General features: G+C 43.2%; 2 long non-coding RNA genes across 2 annotated transcripts in view; one reads left to right on the top strand and one right to left on the bottom strand.

Annotated features, from left to right (window-relative positions):
• LOC149971285 (uncharacterized) overlaps positions 1–14,775 on the bottom strand; it is a 1,017,865-nt gene that overhangs the window by 133,487 nt on the left and 869,603 nt on the right. The gene's annotated exons all lie outside the window — the stretch shown is intronic.
• LOC149971288 (uncharacterized) overlaps positions 1–14,775 on the top strand; it is a 223,794-nt gene that overhangs the window by 206,776 nt on the left and 2,243 nt on the right. Inside the window, exon 2 of the long non-coding RNA XR_016492476.1 lies at positions 5,488–5,549. This is a non-coding gene — a long non-coding RNA (uncharacterized LOC149971288). The remainder of the gene's footprint in view (positions 1–5,487; positions 5,550–14,775) is intronic.

Here is a 14,775-nt window from a genome sequence, read left to right as displayed (position 1 = left end):
CACTAAACAGGAAATAAACACCCACGAAACACAAGTGGGAAAAGGCTACCTAAGTATGATTCTCAATCAGAGACAACTAACGACACCTGCCTCTGATTGAGAACCATACCAGGCCAAAGGCAAAAACACAACATAGAAAATGGAACATAGACAACCCACCCAACTCACGCCCTGACCAAACTAACACAAAGACATAACAAAGGAACTAAGGTCAGAACGTGACAACATTAGCTTGTAAGATATAATTTGTGTGGTTGGTGGTGCAGTTCCCTTTATTCCTCACTTGCAATCCAGTGAACAATAACTACTGCAGGTGCAGTTAATTAATTAGCACCAATGTTAGTTCATTTGAAGTGGCTAATCTGTAAAGTAGGCCCCCTATAATTCGATTAAATGTGTGTTATGTGGCATGTTGCCACCGATGCAACATGTGGCAAGCATTTTCAGACGTCATCCATGGTTAGTGCAGCTGCAGTCAGTCAAGGAGGTTATATATCTACATTAATATTCCTAACAACATTAGCATTCTCATACATGGTAACCTGCTGAAGGAACACCTGGGATGAGTCTGTGTATTTTCATGCATTGCTCATGCATGCTGTTGGATACCCACCCACACACACAGATACGGCTCCAGCTCCTGTGACATTGCCCCGGGCTGTGTACCCAGTAATGAGTATGTACCCAGCCAGACGAACCAATCACTGAGTGGAGTTAGCCGTGTACCTGGAGCCCACTGACCTCTGATCAGCAAAGTTCTAGAATGATTCTCTTCTCAGCAGCCACTGACTAATTATGTTCAGGATTTCAATTAAGAGGGAATGTTTCCTTCTCTGTGGGAAATGTCTGTGCTTTTAGAATCACTATTAACAAACCGGTCTGATCTGCTGTAATTACCCACATCAAATCTTCCCTGTAGACAGATTGGGTTGAGATAATTCAGTTGAGAGTTAAATTATTCCAGATATGCTTCTGGTGTTTAAACACTATCATTTTTCTTTAAATACATTTTTAGATAATACAGGATGTGTTTTATCTTGAAAGTCATTTTACAGCTTTAAACGGGATTTGTTAAAATCCAGTGTTCAGAACAATAGTGTTAGGAACAATAGTAAAATGACTGTGAAACACAACCCCAGTTTATTTTCCCTCGAAAGTGGTTCCAATCATGTTATTTTTGGAGGACACATAAACAACTTTTCACCATAACCAAAGGGCATAAAGGTTGGATGTTGTAAGGGCAGACGCTGGAGAAGAGAAGCAAGTACAGGGAGTGAACATTAAATGCCAAGGCATGGCGCTGGACTAGCCATCTGAGACATAGAAGCCAGACAATCCCACTGAGGCGTGGGTGCCTGACGATCCGTCTGAGACGTGGGAGCCCGACGATCCGGTTGTGGCGTTGGAGTCCGATGATCCGGCTGAGGCGTGGGAGCCCGACGAGCCCGGCTGAGGCGTGGGATCCCGATGAACTCAGCTGAGGCGTGGGATCCCGACGAGCCCGGCTGAGGTGTGGCATCCCAACGAGCCCGGATGAGATGTGGGATCCCGACAAGCCCGGCTGAGGCGTGGGAGCCTGACGATCCGTCTAAGGTGTGAAAGCCTGATGGGCCGGCTGAGGCGCAAATGCGCGTAATGAAGTGTAGCCTGGCGCCCTTTAGCGCCAGAGAGTGGAAGCAGGATCAGGCGTGACAAAATGTGCTAAAACAATGTATTTCAAGCTAATTTAACATTTCTTCCAGTCAAGTGATTTTCATTTACTTCAATCCAATACAGCCTTTGATTCATGTCCCCGGAATATTTCAAACCAATTAATTTGGTGTTTATCAGATGAATCATTACGCCCAAAATAGCTAGACGGCTATAATCAGTGTGTTCATTTCCTACTATGTCTGATGGATTTTGAGGAATAGTCAGGAGGATCCATGGAAATAATAAAGTGACATGCGAGGTGGGGATGGTAGAAACATATAGGACAAGACATGATGGATGGCATACAGCAATAAATCAATGATTTAACCTGGAGATCAGTACCGAAAATGACAGTGCATTGAAATAAATGGAGAAAAAGGTAACAAAAAATGTGTAAATCAAGGTCTCACAAAATCCATGTTTTCAGCGGTATTTGGTAATTGGAAGGAATATTGTCAACATTTGGACAGTGAGAATGAGCTGGAGAGTTAGCAAGCTAATTACAAGTAAAAAAAAATGTGCCAGGTCAGCAGGGCTTCACTTGTTTAATTACCTGGGTATTTAACATAGACAGAGGCATGGGGAGAGGAGAGGACCCTGAGTGTTCTCAGGAACAAAGTTATTTTCCGTCTCCAAGAGGCAGTAGAAAAGGGTGTTGCAGCAATTAAACTAATTTGTAAAACCGAGACCAGAGTTTAGACATTGTATTTTAACTGCCAACCACTGTAAGTCAAAACGGATGACTCCTGGGTCTAGATTGACTACTTTGAGCACAAAGTGGTTGTATCTCAGGATTCAGCATTGTTTACTGTCAATTAATTTGACTGTTGATAACATAGAGTATATTACCACAGATTGCGCTGCGATGCCCAATTCGTAAGGCAGAAGCCTTGATGATAGCACCAAGCTACTGTCCATGTGTTCTGCAAATAATATATCTCACTTACTAGATTCCATTCCATATAACCATTGTTTGGTGTTCTGGAAATACCAATATCTTCTCTGAATCCACCCCCTAATAATACCACACGTCTTTTTGATTTACTTTGACTAAATTTGGGTCATGTCATTTTATTCTTCTCCAACCCCAGGGAAGCTGTAAGGTTCTGTATTTATTTTCTTAGTCAACCTTGTGTTCTGTTTATTTGTAGCCCTGTCTTTCATTTATGTTCATTGATTTCACCTGTGTTAGTTACTCACCTGGTCTCATCAGTTCCTTATTTAGTTCAGTTCATTCTGTTTGTGCCTTTGAGGTATTGTTCATTTGCATTCTACTAAGCCTTTTTCCTAGCTTGTTTGTGAGAACCAGTTATAGCCTCCAATCTTAGTTTTGATTCACCTGCCTGTATACCTACCTGTGTATGACCATTGCATGCCTGCGAAGGCGAAATAAACACCTCCTGGGCTTTGCGTGTGAATCTACACCTTTTCTCCCTGAGTAGTCATTACAGAATACCTCACCTAAAAATGGAATGGATTCAGCAGAGCTACAGCGGCGCCTAACCCAGCAAGAGGAGCGTATGTCGGAAATCTGCCATCTTCTCCGCCAGCCTATCCCTATTCCTCCCATACCAGGTACAGTATCGTAACCCATAGCCTTCCTTCATTCATATCCATTCCTGGAAAATATGATTGTTCACCTTGGAAATGTCAGGGCTTTCTGATGCAATGCAGCAAATACATTGAGCACAACCCCACTAAGTTCGCCACCGACAAGAGCGGGGTGGATTTTGTCTCTACTCACAGGCAAAGCCCTGGATTGGGCCACCGCGATATGGACTGCCAACAGCACTGAACTCGGATCCGATACCCATTTCCACATCCTCTTCAAAGAGATATTCGATCACTTTCCTTCCTGTCGTCCTATAAGAGACCTTTGCAAAGAACTTCAACAAGGACGCAATTCAGCTGCTGAGTATACCCTCGAGTTCCATAACATGGCTGCAGGGATTGGATGGAGTGAGGCTGCTTTACTTACAATCTACCAAAGAGGGCTCAACAGGGAACTTCAGGCGGTGCTGGCCTGTAGAAGTGACCTTCAGGATTTAAATCATTACATTCGTATGTCCATCGACTGACCGCCAACGAACTCTGCCACCCAGGAACCCAAAACCTTCTCTTTCCATGATTCAATTTATTTTACCTTTATTTAACTAGGCAAGTCAGTTAAGAACAAATTCATATTTTCAATGACGGCCTAGGAACAGTGGGTTAACTGCCAGTTCAGTGGCAGAACAACAGATTTGTACCTTGTCAGCTTAGGGATTTGAACTTGCAACCTTTCGGATGCTAGTCCAACACTCTAACCACTAGGCTACCCTGCCGCCCCAATCAACCCATCCGAGTCTTCCAGAGCCCATGCATTTGGGCCATGCTTATCTCCCGTGTATCGAACATCAAAGGTGGATCCAAGAAGGGCTCTGCCTATACTGTGGGGGGAAAGATCTACTCAGCCATTGTCCTGTTCACCCCCCCCCCCCATGGAGAGATGAGAAGGGTCCCTCTGCTGCCATGCAGGTAGGCGTGTCCTCATTTCTAAATATTTCCCAGGAGCAATTCTCCATCCCAGTATTGATAACTATGAAGGGGGTTACTAAGTACTTAGAGGACTTGATAGCCGGGAGCAGCAGGTAATTTTATTGATCACCAGCTAGTATTAGAGCTTGACATTGATCTAACACCTGTCACCACTCCCTTAACCAGTTGCATCTCTAGGGGCGCTATTTCATTTTTGGATAATAAACGTTCCCGTTTTTTGTCACGAAAAAGATGCTCGACTATGCATATTCTTGACAGTTTTGGAAGGAAAACACACTGAAGTTTCAGAATCTGCAAAGATTTTGTCTGTAAGTGCCCCAGAACTCATTCTACAGGCGAAACCAAGATGATACGTCAAACAGGAAATGAGCAGAATTTCTGAAGCTCTGTTTTCTAATGTCTCCTTATATGGCTGTGAATGCGACAGGAATAAGCTTAGACCTTCTGCCGTTTCCCCAAGATGTCGGCAGCATTGTGACGTATTTGTAGGCATATCATTGGAAGATTGGCCATAAGAGACTACATTTTCCAGGGGTCCGCCCGGTGTCCTTTGTCTAAATTTGTGCGTAATCTTCAGGTGCGGGCATTTTCTCCTGGGATTCAGGAGAGAAAGCACACTTCCACGAACGATATATCATCGAAGAGATATGTGAAAAACACCTTGAGGATTGATTCTAAACAACGTTTGCCATGTTTTCAGTCGATATTATGGAGTTAATTTGGAAAAAAGTTCGCGTTTTGAGGACTGACTTTTCGTTTTTTTTGGTAGCCAAATGTGATGTACAAAATGGAGCTATTTCTAATACACAAAGAATCTTTTTGGAAAAACTGAGCATCTGCTATCTAACTGAGAGTCTCCTCATTGAAAACATCTGAAGTTCTTCAAAGGTAAATGATTTTATTTGAAGGCTTTTATGTTTTTGTTGAAATGTTGCGTGCTGGATGCTAACGCTAATGCTAACGCTAAATGCTAATGCTAAATGCTACGCTAGCTAGCTGCTTTTACACAAATTATTGTTTTCCTATGGTTGAGAAGCATATTTTGAAAATCTGAGATGACAGTGTTGTTTACAAAAGGCTAAGCTTGAGAGATGGCATATTTATTTCATTTCATTTGCGATTTTCATGAATAGCTAACGTTGTGTTATGCTAATGAGCTTGCTGATAGATTTACACAATCCTGGATACAGGGGTTTTTTCATAGCTAAACGTGACGCAGAAAACGGAGCGATTTGTCCTAAACAAATAATCTTTCAGGAAAAACTGAACATTTGCTATCTGAGAGTCTCCTCATTGAAAACATCTGAAGTTCTTCAAAGGTAAATGATTTTATTTGAATGCTTTTCTGTTTTTTTGTAAATGTTGCCAGCTGAATGCTAAATGCTACGCTAAATGCTATGTTAGCCATCAATACTGTTACACAAATGCTTGTTTTGCAATGGTTGAGAAGCATATTTTGAAAATCTGAGATGACAGTGTTGTTAACAAAAGGCTAAGCTTGAGAGCTAGCATATTTATTTCATTTCATTTGCGATTTTCATGAATAGTTAACGTTGCGTTATGGTAATGAGCTTGAGTCTGTATTCACGATCCCGGATCCGGGATGGGGAGATCAGAAAGGTTAACACCCTGGACGGGCAGCCATTGGGCACAGGCTTCCTTACGCACCTGACACAGAGCATCACCCTCCAGATTGGAGTCTTCCACACCGAAACCATTCAACTCATGGAACTCTCATTCCCCAAACAGCCACTCATCCTCGGACAACCCTGGCTTTGTCGTCATGACAGAGCATCTCGTAGTGACAGGTGAACAACTGTCCTGGTCTTCTACCTGCTTCACAAGTTGTCTCAGCTTAACCTGCAGAGCTACCACCAGTGAGGGCTCTGCCTCTGCAGTGCCACCCACCATACCATCTGAATATGCCCTGTACAGTAATGGCTTCAGCAAAATCAAGGCCTCCACTCTGCCATCACATCGTCCAGGGGACTGTGCTATTGACTTACTCCTTGGAGTGTCACCACCGAAGGGCCCCGATTACCCCCTAGCTATCCCGGAAAATTAGGCAATGGGGAACTACATTGATGAAACATTCAAACGGTTTCATTCGTCTGTGTTCCCCGGCTGCATCCAGCTTCTTTGTTAGAAAAAAGGATGGTGGTCTCCATCCATGTGTTGATTACCGTTCCCTGAATGACGTCACGGTCAAGAACTGTTTCCCTCTGATCCCAGCGACCTTTGAACAGGTGGGCCGCGCCAACATCTATACAAAACTTGACCTGTGAAGTGCATATAACCTTGTCTGTATACGTGAAGGCGCCGGATGGAAGACGGCCTTTATCACCGCACGAGGGCACGACGAATACCTCGTCATGCCCTACGGCCTTACTAACGCCCCCGCCGTTTTCCAATCCTTTATGAACAAGGTTAACCAGGATATAATTAACCGCTTTCATAGTCTACATTGATGGCATCCTGATTTACTCCCAATCCCTGAAGGAACACATACAGCATGTGCAAAAGGTTCTTCAATTGCTCCTTGACCATAACCTTTTATGTGAAGACTGAAAAGAGCACCTTCCATGTAACCTCTGTAAACTTCTTTGGTTTCGTACTGACACATGGAGAGCTCAGCATGGCTGTGAACAAAGTCCCCACCGTTAGTAACTGGCCCAAACCCACCACCGTTAACTTCTTATGGCTGGGGGGCAGTATTGAGTACCTTGGATGAATAAGGTGCTCCTTAGTCTCAGTTGCTAATATATGCATATTATTATTAGTATTGGATAGAAAACACTCTAAAATTTCTAAAACTGTTTGAATGATGTCTGTGAGTATAACATAACTCATATGGCAGGCAAAATCCTGAGTTGAAATCAAAACAGGAAGTCAGAAATCTGAGCTTTGTATGTTTTCAGAGTCCCCAATGAAATCCCCTTGAGATATTAATGCACTGTCTAGGGGTTCCACTAGATGTCAACCATCAATAGAAATTATAATGAGACTTCTATGGTGTTGTGGGAGTGAATGATAGCAGAATCAGTCAGGTGTCTGGCAGCCAGCCATTTTCTGATCATGCTTATTCCTCATGGTAGTCATTTGTGTTCCATTGCTCACGAAGACAAGAAGGAGTACTCTGGTTGGAACTTTATTGAAGCTATATGTTAAAAACATCCTAATGATTGATTCTGTACTTAGTTTGAAATTTTTCCTTGACCGGTAATATAACTTTTTAAAGTTTTTGTCCGATATAATGCTGACCAGAATGAGCGTTTGGATATGTATACCAATCGCGCTAACAAAAGAAGGTATTTGGACATAAATAACGGACATTTTCGAAACAAAAAAAAACATTTATTATGGACCTGGGATTCCTGGAGTGCTTTCTGATGTCGATCATCAAAGGTAAGGGAATATTTATCATGTAATTTCTTGTTTATGTTGACGTCAACATGGCGGCTATTGTGACAAATATTTCTGAGCGCCGTCTCAGAATATTGCATGGCTGGCTTATTCCGTTTTTTTTTTTAAATCAGACACAGCAGTTGCATTAAGGAGAGGTATATCTATAATTCCATGTGTATAACTTATATTATCATCTACATTTATGATGAGTATTTCTGTTGAATGATGTGGCTATGCAAAATCACTGGATGTTTTTGGAACTCGTGAATGTAACGCGCCAATGTAAACTCATATTTTGATAAATATGAACCTTATCAAACAAAACATACATGTATTGTGTAACATGAAGTCCTATTAGTGTCATCTGATGAAGACCATCAAAGGTTAGTGATTAATTTTGTCTTTATTTTCTGCTTTTTGAAACTCCTCTCTTTGGCTGGACAAAAAATGGCTGTGTTTTTCTGTGGCTATGTGGCGACCTAACATAAACGTTTGTGGTGCTTTTGCTGTAAAGCATATTTGAAATCAGACACTGGTGGGATTAACAATGAGAGTAACTTTAAAATGGTATGAGATACATGTATGTTTGAGGAATGTTAATTATGAGATTTATGATGTTTTGAAAATGGCACCCTACACTTGGACTAGCTGTTGTAAAATCTCTCCCGTTATCGGGATTGCAGCCATAAGAAGTTAAGGAACTCTGACATTTCATTGGGTTCTCCAACTCTACGCCGGTTCATTCGGAACTTCAGTTCTACTGCCGCTCCCCTCACTGCCCTTACCAGCCAAAAGATGAGGACCCTTCAATGGATTGATACCGCCCTGACTACTTTCAACAACTTGAAATGCCTCTTCACCTCAGCTCCTGTCCTTCTCCAACCTGATCTGAGACTTCCTTTCACCCTGGAGGTGGATGCCTCTGAAGTAGGAGCCATACTCTCTCAGCAGGTGGGAACACCTCCAAAATCACATCCCTGTGCCTTCTTCTCCAGGAGGTTATCCTCTGGTGAGAGAAATTACGATGAGGGGAACAGAACTCCTTGCAATCAAGCTGGCCTTCCAGGAGTGGCTCCACTGGTTGGAGGGTGCACAACATCCCTTTCTCGTCCTAACAGATCATCGTAATCTGGAATATAGCAGAGGGGCCAAGAGGTTAAACTCCAGACAAGCCTGCTGGGCTCTTCACACGCTTCGATTTTCATGATACTTACATCCCTGGAAAGAAACGTAGAAGCTGATGCTCTCTCCCGCCAGTTTGACCTTCCGACCAGTAACTCAGATCCTACACCATTCTTCCTTCCTCTTGCATTATGGGACCGGTACAGTGGGAGGTTCGCTCTGCCATACAAGAAGCCCTAACCTCAGACCTCCTCCTGAGACACCAGCTGGGAGGAGTTACGTACCAGCAGCTGTTTGACCCCAACTGATGCAATGGCGTCACACGTCCTTGGGGTCAGGACATCTGGGCATTACGCGAACCACCAAACTTCTAGCTCGTAAGTTCTGGCATTCAACGTAAAGACACTCCTGTCCAATCTGCGCCCAAACCAAAATCCCTCATCTCCCATCCAGTAAGCTTCAACCTTTGCCTATCCCACAGACACTGGTCCCGCATAGCTTTTGACTTCATCACAAACCTTCCTGAATCCTCTAACACCACCATCCTTGTCATAGTAGACCGCTTTTCAAAAATGTGTCTGGTTCCTCTTCCTCATTTACCAAACACCATGGAATTGGCTGAGTGTATGTTCCGTCTGTATGGGATTCCGGAGGACATCATCTCTGACCACTGGCCCCAGATTGTCTCCCGCGTGTGGTGAGCCTTCTGTGTCCGACTCGGGGTCAGTCTCTCCTCCGGGTACCATCCTCAGACCAACGGGCAGACGCTCACCGGCATCTGCAGGACCCAGAAATGCTTTGCTGACAGACACCACAGAACCTACTCTTACACCCCGGACAGCGTGTGGCTCTCTACCAGAGACATACACTTCCCCTGTTCAAAGTTCTGTCCTCGCTTTATTGGTCCCTTCAAGATAACCCATCGCATCAACCCTGTCACATACCGCCTTCAACTGGTCACCTACAGTCCTCTTCATCCTCCAGTCTCAACCCGCAGTCCACCCCCACCATTGGACGTCGGAGGGGAACCTGTCTACGCCATTCAGGCCATCCTTGATTCCAAACGCCTGCGAGTCCGCATCCACTATCTAGTGGATTGGGAAGGTTATGGGCCTGAAGACCAGTCCTGGGACCCCGACTAGGACATCCTCGACACAAACAAGCTTTTTTCTAGCTTGTTTGTGAGAACCAGTTACAGCCTTCAATCTTAGTTTTGATTCACCTTTCTGTTTGCCTACCTGTGTATGACCATTGCCTGCCTGTGGCCACATTTCCTGCCTTCTGCGAAGGTGAAAAAAACACCTGCCGCACTCTGTGTGACTCTATACCTTTTTCTCCCTGAGTATTCATTACAGCAGCACACCATTATGACCTCAAATAAGACTTCACTCAAAACTAAATGTCTTGTTTAACCAAAGGTCTGGATAAATGCAGCCCCAATTGAACACAAATTGGGCCCTAAGGCTGATGCCTGCTTGAGTTATTTATTTTATTTATTCTGCTGTCCTCTGGGGAAAACGGGGATATCCTTCTGACACAGAGCTTACCTTCTCAGCAGGATACAATGGATAAACCAGGGTAGGTGTGCAAATGGTTCCTTTTTATGATCTTCTATCCCCATACCTCTGCGACAACAAGCACGATAGAATAACTTGTTTTGATGGTCTACAATTTGTTGTAGTACAGCATTGAGATTTATCCTGTGTAGTGTGCAACTCAACTAGCTGACCAGATGGAGAGCCCTTGCCAAGAGGGTGTCTCACTCTTCCATGATACTCCTACCAACACCGACCGCATCATATCTCCTCCCCCGCACCCACCATTACTGCTGCCCCCACCTTTTCCGTTGCTATATTTGTGACTGTGGCCACTGATGTGGAAAAACCCATCATATGGGCCAGTAGATCTGGAAATAGAGGTACTTGCAGGGGTCGAACTGAAACAAGGCCCACTCCCTGAGAGCTCACCTTCAGGGGTATTGGGGGCAATGAGTTCCAGCTTGGGGGAGTTGGAGGTCTCCGAAGGCTATTTTATCTGTGCTCGCTACTGGGACCCAGTACTAACACAACACTTCCCAACGGCTGAAGGTCCTTCAGGCCTCCAGGCTCCTAATCCTGCAGCAGCGGGGAGACATGCTCAAAAACACAACACCCTCACAAGATGCCTTCTGCCTCAATTTTGAATTGCTAAATTATTAGCTTGAGTGGAAACTCCAGGCACGAATCGATAAGTCAGAGATGCAGGACAGCAAAGCCAATTTAAGAAACCGGGAGCTTTTGAAAAATGAGAGCTTAAAAGGGAACTAAATTAAGCGAGATAGGCCTGAAAGAAAGGAGGGAGTTATTATTGTGATGCATTTGATTAGATTGGGTTCAAAAACATTTGCATTGTGTTAATTGCTTTACAAGTTTCAGTTTGTGCAATATTCAGTCTGATGAAAATAATATACTGCAATGACCTTGGGATATCAAGAACTGTAATAACATACAATTCCGGACCTACCTTACAGGGCCTTTGTAGCTTATGCTAATTCATGAGTTGAAAGAGTATATCAGACATTTTTGGTGTGAAAAAGGTTTGCTTTCATGTAACTGTCACTTTCTATCAACAAGTAAATTGGAGTTTTGAAATGACATACATGAGTCAGTGAATTGCAATCAAGAGTGTTTTACATACAGATGTGATATAAGGCTGTGGCTGAAGTAATCATTCGTTTTCAGAAAAAGTTCTAACAATTTTTTGAATGATGGGCAGTTCATGTAATTGAGCAGTTTATTTTTATTGGTAGGTTCAGTGGTCAACGTGGTTCATAGCGCAATGCAGACCAACAGAATGTGCTGCTGTTGTGCTTTTGGATTTGTTTCTACTGAAAAATGCCTCCACCAAACAGACTCAAACAAGCTGCTTGCAACAAGCTATGTGAACACTTGAGAGCGAGGTAAGGTTCATGCCTGTGATAAGGTGTTACTTAAATGCCATTAGTCAAGCTTGTGAGCCAAAGGGATGAATGATCGTAACAATTCCGAGTTAGGATGGCTCATCTGGGAATGTAGTGTGCTCTAACCTCTTATGTACTGTACTATAGCAGCCCCTTTGGCCTGCACTGGGGCATATTTGACAGAGTGCACCAGCATTAATTATTAACTGTGCTTACATTCCCTCTAAACTTGCCATCACATCAATCTTTAACCCTTTACTGGCTCAGGGGGACTGGATGAGTTTGACCTAAACGGGATGGATTATGCATCACATATTGATATACAGAGACGACACATCAACAAAGGAATAACTTGTTGTTACTAAAACATCTGACTCACTAAAAATGTAATCTAATTTTCTGCCGGTACAATCAACACATCTACAGTTAAGTGCCAGTTGAGACAGATAGTAACAGTGAGTTGTGATGCTCCTCCTAAGTCCTTTACGTTGACACTGAAAGGACACCTTGAGCCGAACACTTAAAGTACCAAGGGATTTATAACTTCTTCAAAGGGAAGGAATCCAAGAGCTGAAATCAATGACCAAAAAAATGCCTCTATATGTCATAAAACCGGCAAGTCCTTGCAAACAGCTTTGTGCTGTCATTGTAGACTAAGGCATTTACAGTGCTTTCGGAAACTATTCAGGCCCCTTGACTTTTTCCACATTTTGTTACATTACAGCCTTATTCTAAAATTTATAAAAAAATACAAAAAATACTCAGCAATCTACACACAATACCCTGTAATGGCAAAGCAAAAATAAATAAATAGGGAAATGTTTGCAAATGTATTAGAAATAAAAAACAGATACCTTATTTACATAAATCACCCTGGATACCTCTGACTCTGCCCCTGCATATAGGCAGTGAGTGTGAACCAAGCAGCCAACTAGCCCATCTGTTACAGGCAAATGAGTCAGAAAGCCTTTAAGCTATTTCATCTATGCAGGCCTGTACACGTCGGCAGTGATTTAAGTCCCCTCCAGAGAAGCCATGGATAACACACACCATTCAAATGATGGGTTATTTACAGAATATAGGAGAGTCAGGATTCCACACTGGAATTGTAGCTTCCAGACGGCTATGCCTGATATGGAATTTAATTAAATGACATAAAAGAGGGGGGGGGGGGGGGGGGGGAGAATGGCGAAATACACTTGTTAAAAGGGGGGGGGGGGGGGGTGAAATAGGCTTGTTCCACAATGAGAAGCAAAGCAGAAGCATAACAAACAAAAACAGTGAGGCATGAAAACCAATCAGATGGCTGTGATTGTGCATGACAATTAACTCCATATGGGGTTGTGTTTTCAGAACATAGTAAGTTATGTTCATATTTGGTCTGTCACATCTACACATAGACAACGGATGTAACGATGTACACAGATTCGGGAAGCAAGTTCAGGGAGTGAATACATTTACTGAACAAAACAAGAAACACAAACAGCGCACCAACACGAAACAGCAACAATGACGACTGGGGAAGAAACCAAAAGGAGTGACATATAAAGAAAGGGCAGGTAACCAAGGAGGTGATGTAGTCCAGGTGAGTGTCAATATGCGCGTAATGCTGGTGACAGTTGTGCGCCCCAGCGAGCAGCCTGGTGACCTAGAGGCCTGAGAGGGAGCATACGTGACAAGAGAGGGTGATAAAATATGTTAAATATGCTGATCGGCCTATATCGAATCTTCCATTCCTCTCAACATTTTTAGAAAAGGCCATTGCACAGCAACTCACTGCCATCCTGAAGACAAATAATGTATTCGAAATGCTTCAGTCTGGTTGTAGACCCCATCATAGCACTTGTGAAGGTGAAAAATGACCTCTTAATGGCATCAGACTGAGGCATCTGTCCTTGTGCTCCTAGACCTTAGTGCTGCTTTTGATACCATCGATCACCACATTATTTTGGAGAGATTGGAACCCAAATTGGTCTACACGGACAAGTTCTGGCCTGGTTTAGATCTTATCTGTCGGAAGGATATCAGTTTGTCTCTGCGAATGGTTTGTCCTCTGACAAATCAACTGTAAATTTCGATGTTCCTCAAGGTTCCGTTTTAGGACCACTACTGTTTTCACTATACAGTGCCTTGCGAAAGTATTCGGCCCCCTTGAACTTTACGAACTGTATTTTTTTGTGAAGAATCAACAACAAGTGGGACACAATCATGAAGTGGAACAACATTTATTGGATAATTCAAACTTTTTTAATAAATCAAAAACTGAAAAATTGAGCGTGCAAAATTATTCAGACCCCTTAAGTTAATACTTTGTTACGCCACCTTTTGCTGCGATTACAGCTGTAAGTCGCTTGGGGTATGTCTCTATCAGTTTTGCACATCGAGAGACTGACATTATTTCCCATTCCTCCTTGCAAAACAGCTCGAGCTCAGTGAGGTTGGATGGAGAGCATTTGTGAACAGCAGTTTTCAGTTCTTTCCACAGATTCTCGATTGGATTCAGGTCTGGACTTTGACTTGGCCATTCTAACACCTGGATATGTTTATTTTTGAACCATTCCATTGTAGATTTTGCTTTATGTTTTGGATCATTGTCTTGTTGGAAGACAAATCTCCGTCCCAGTCTCAGGTCTTTTGCAGACTCCATCAGGTTTTCTTCCAGAATGGTCCTGTATTTGGCTCCATCCATCTTCCCATCAATTTTAACCATCTTCCCTGTCCCTGCTGAAGAAAAGCAGGCCCAAACCATGATGCTGCCACCACCATGTTTGACAGTGGGGATGGTGTGTTCAGCTGTGTTGCTTTTACGCCAAACATAACGTTTTGCATTGTTGCCAAAAAGTTCAATTTTGGTTTCATCTGACCAGAGCACCTTCTTCCACATGTTTGGTGTGTCTCCCATGTGGCTTGTGGCAAACTTTAAATGACACTTTTTATGGATATCTTTAAGAAATGGCTTTCTTCTTGCCACTCTTCCATAAAGGCCAGATTTGTGCAATATACGACTGATTGTTGTCCTATGGACAGAGTCTCCCACCTCAGCTGTAGATCTCTGCAGTTCATCCAGAGTGATCATGGGC

Source organism: Oncorhynchus mykiss, chromosome 27 (assembly GCF_057628025.1).
Source record: "Oncorhynchus mykiss isolate SJ-2025 chromosome 27, ASM5762802v1, whole genome shotgun sequence".
NCBI lineage: Eukaryota > Metazoa > Chordata > Actinopteri > Salmoniformes > Salmonidae > Oncorhynchus > Oncorhynchus mykiss.
The sequence above is the reverse complement of the archived record's forward strand: the minus strand, read 5'-3'. Positions and strand labels throughout refer to the sequence as shown.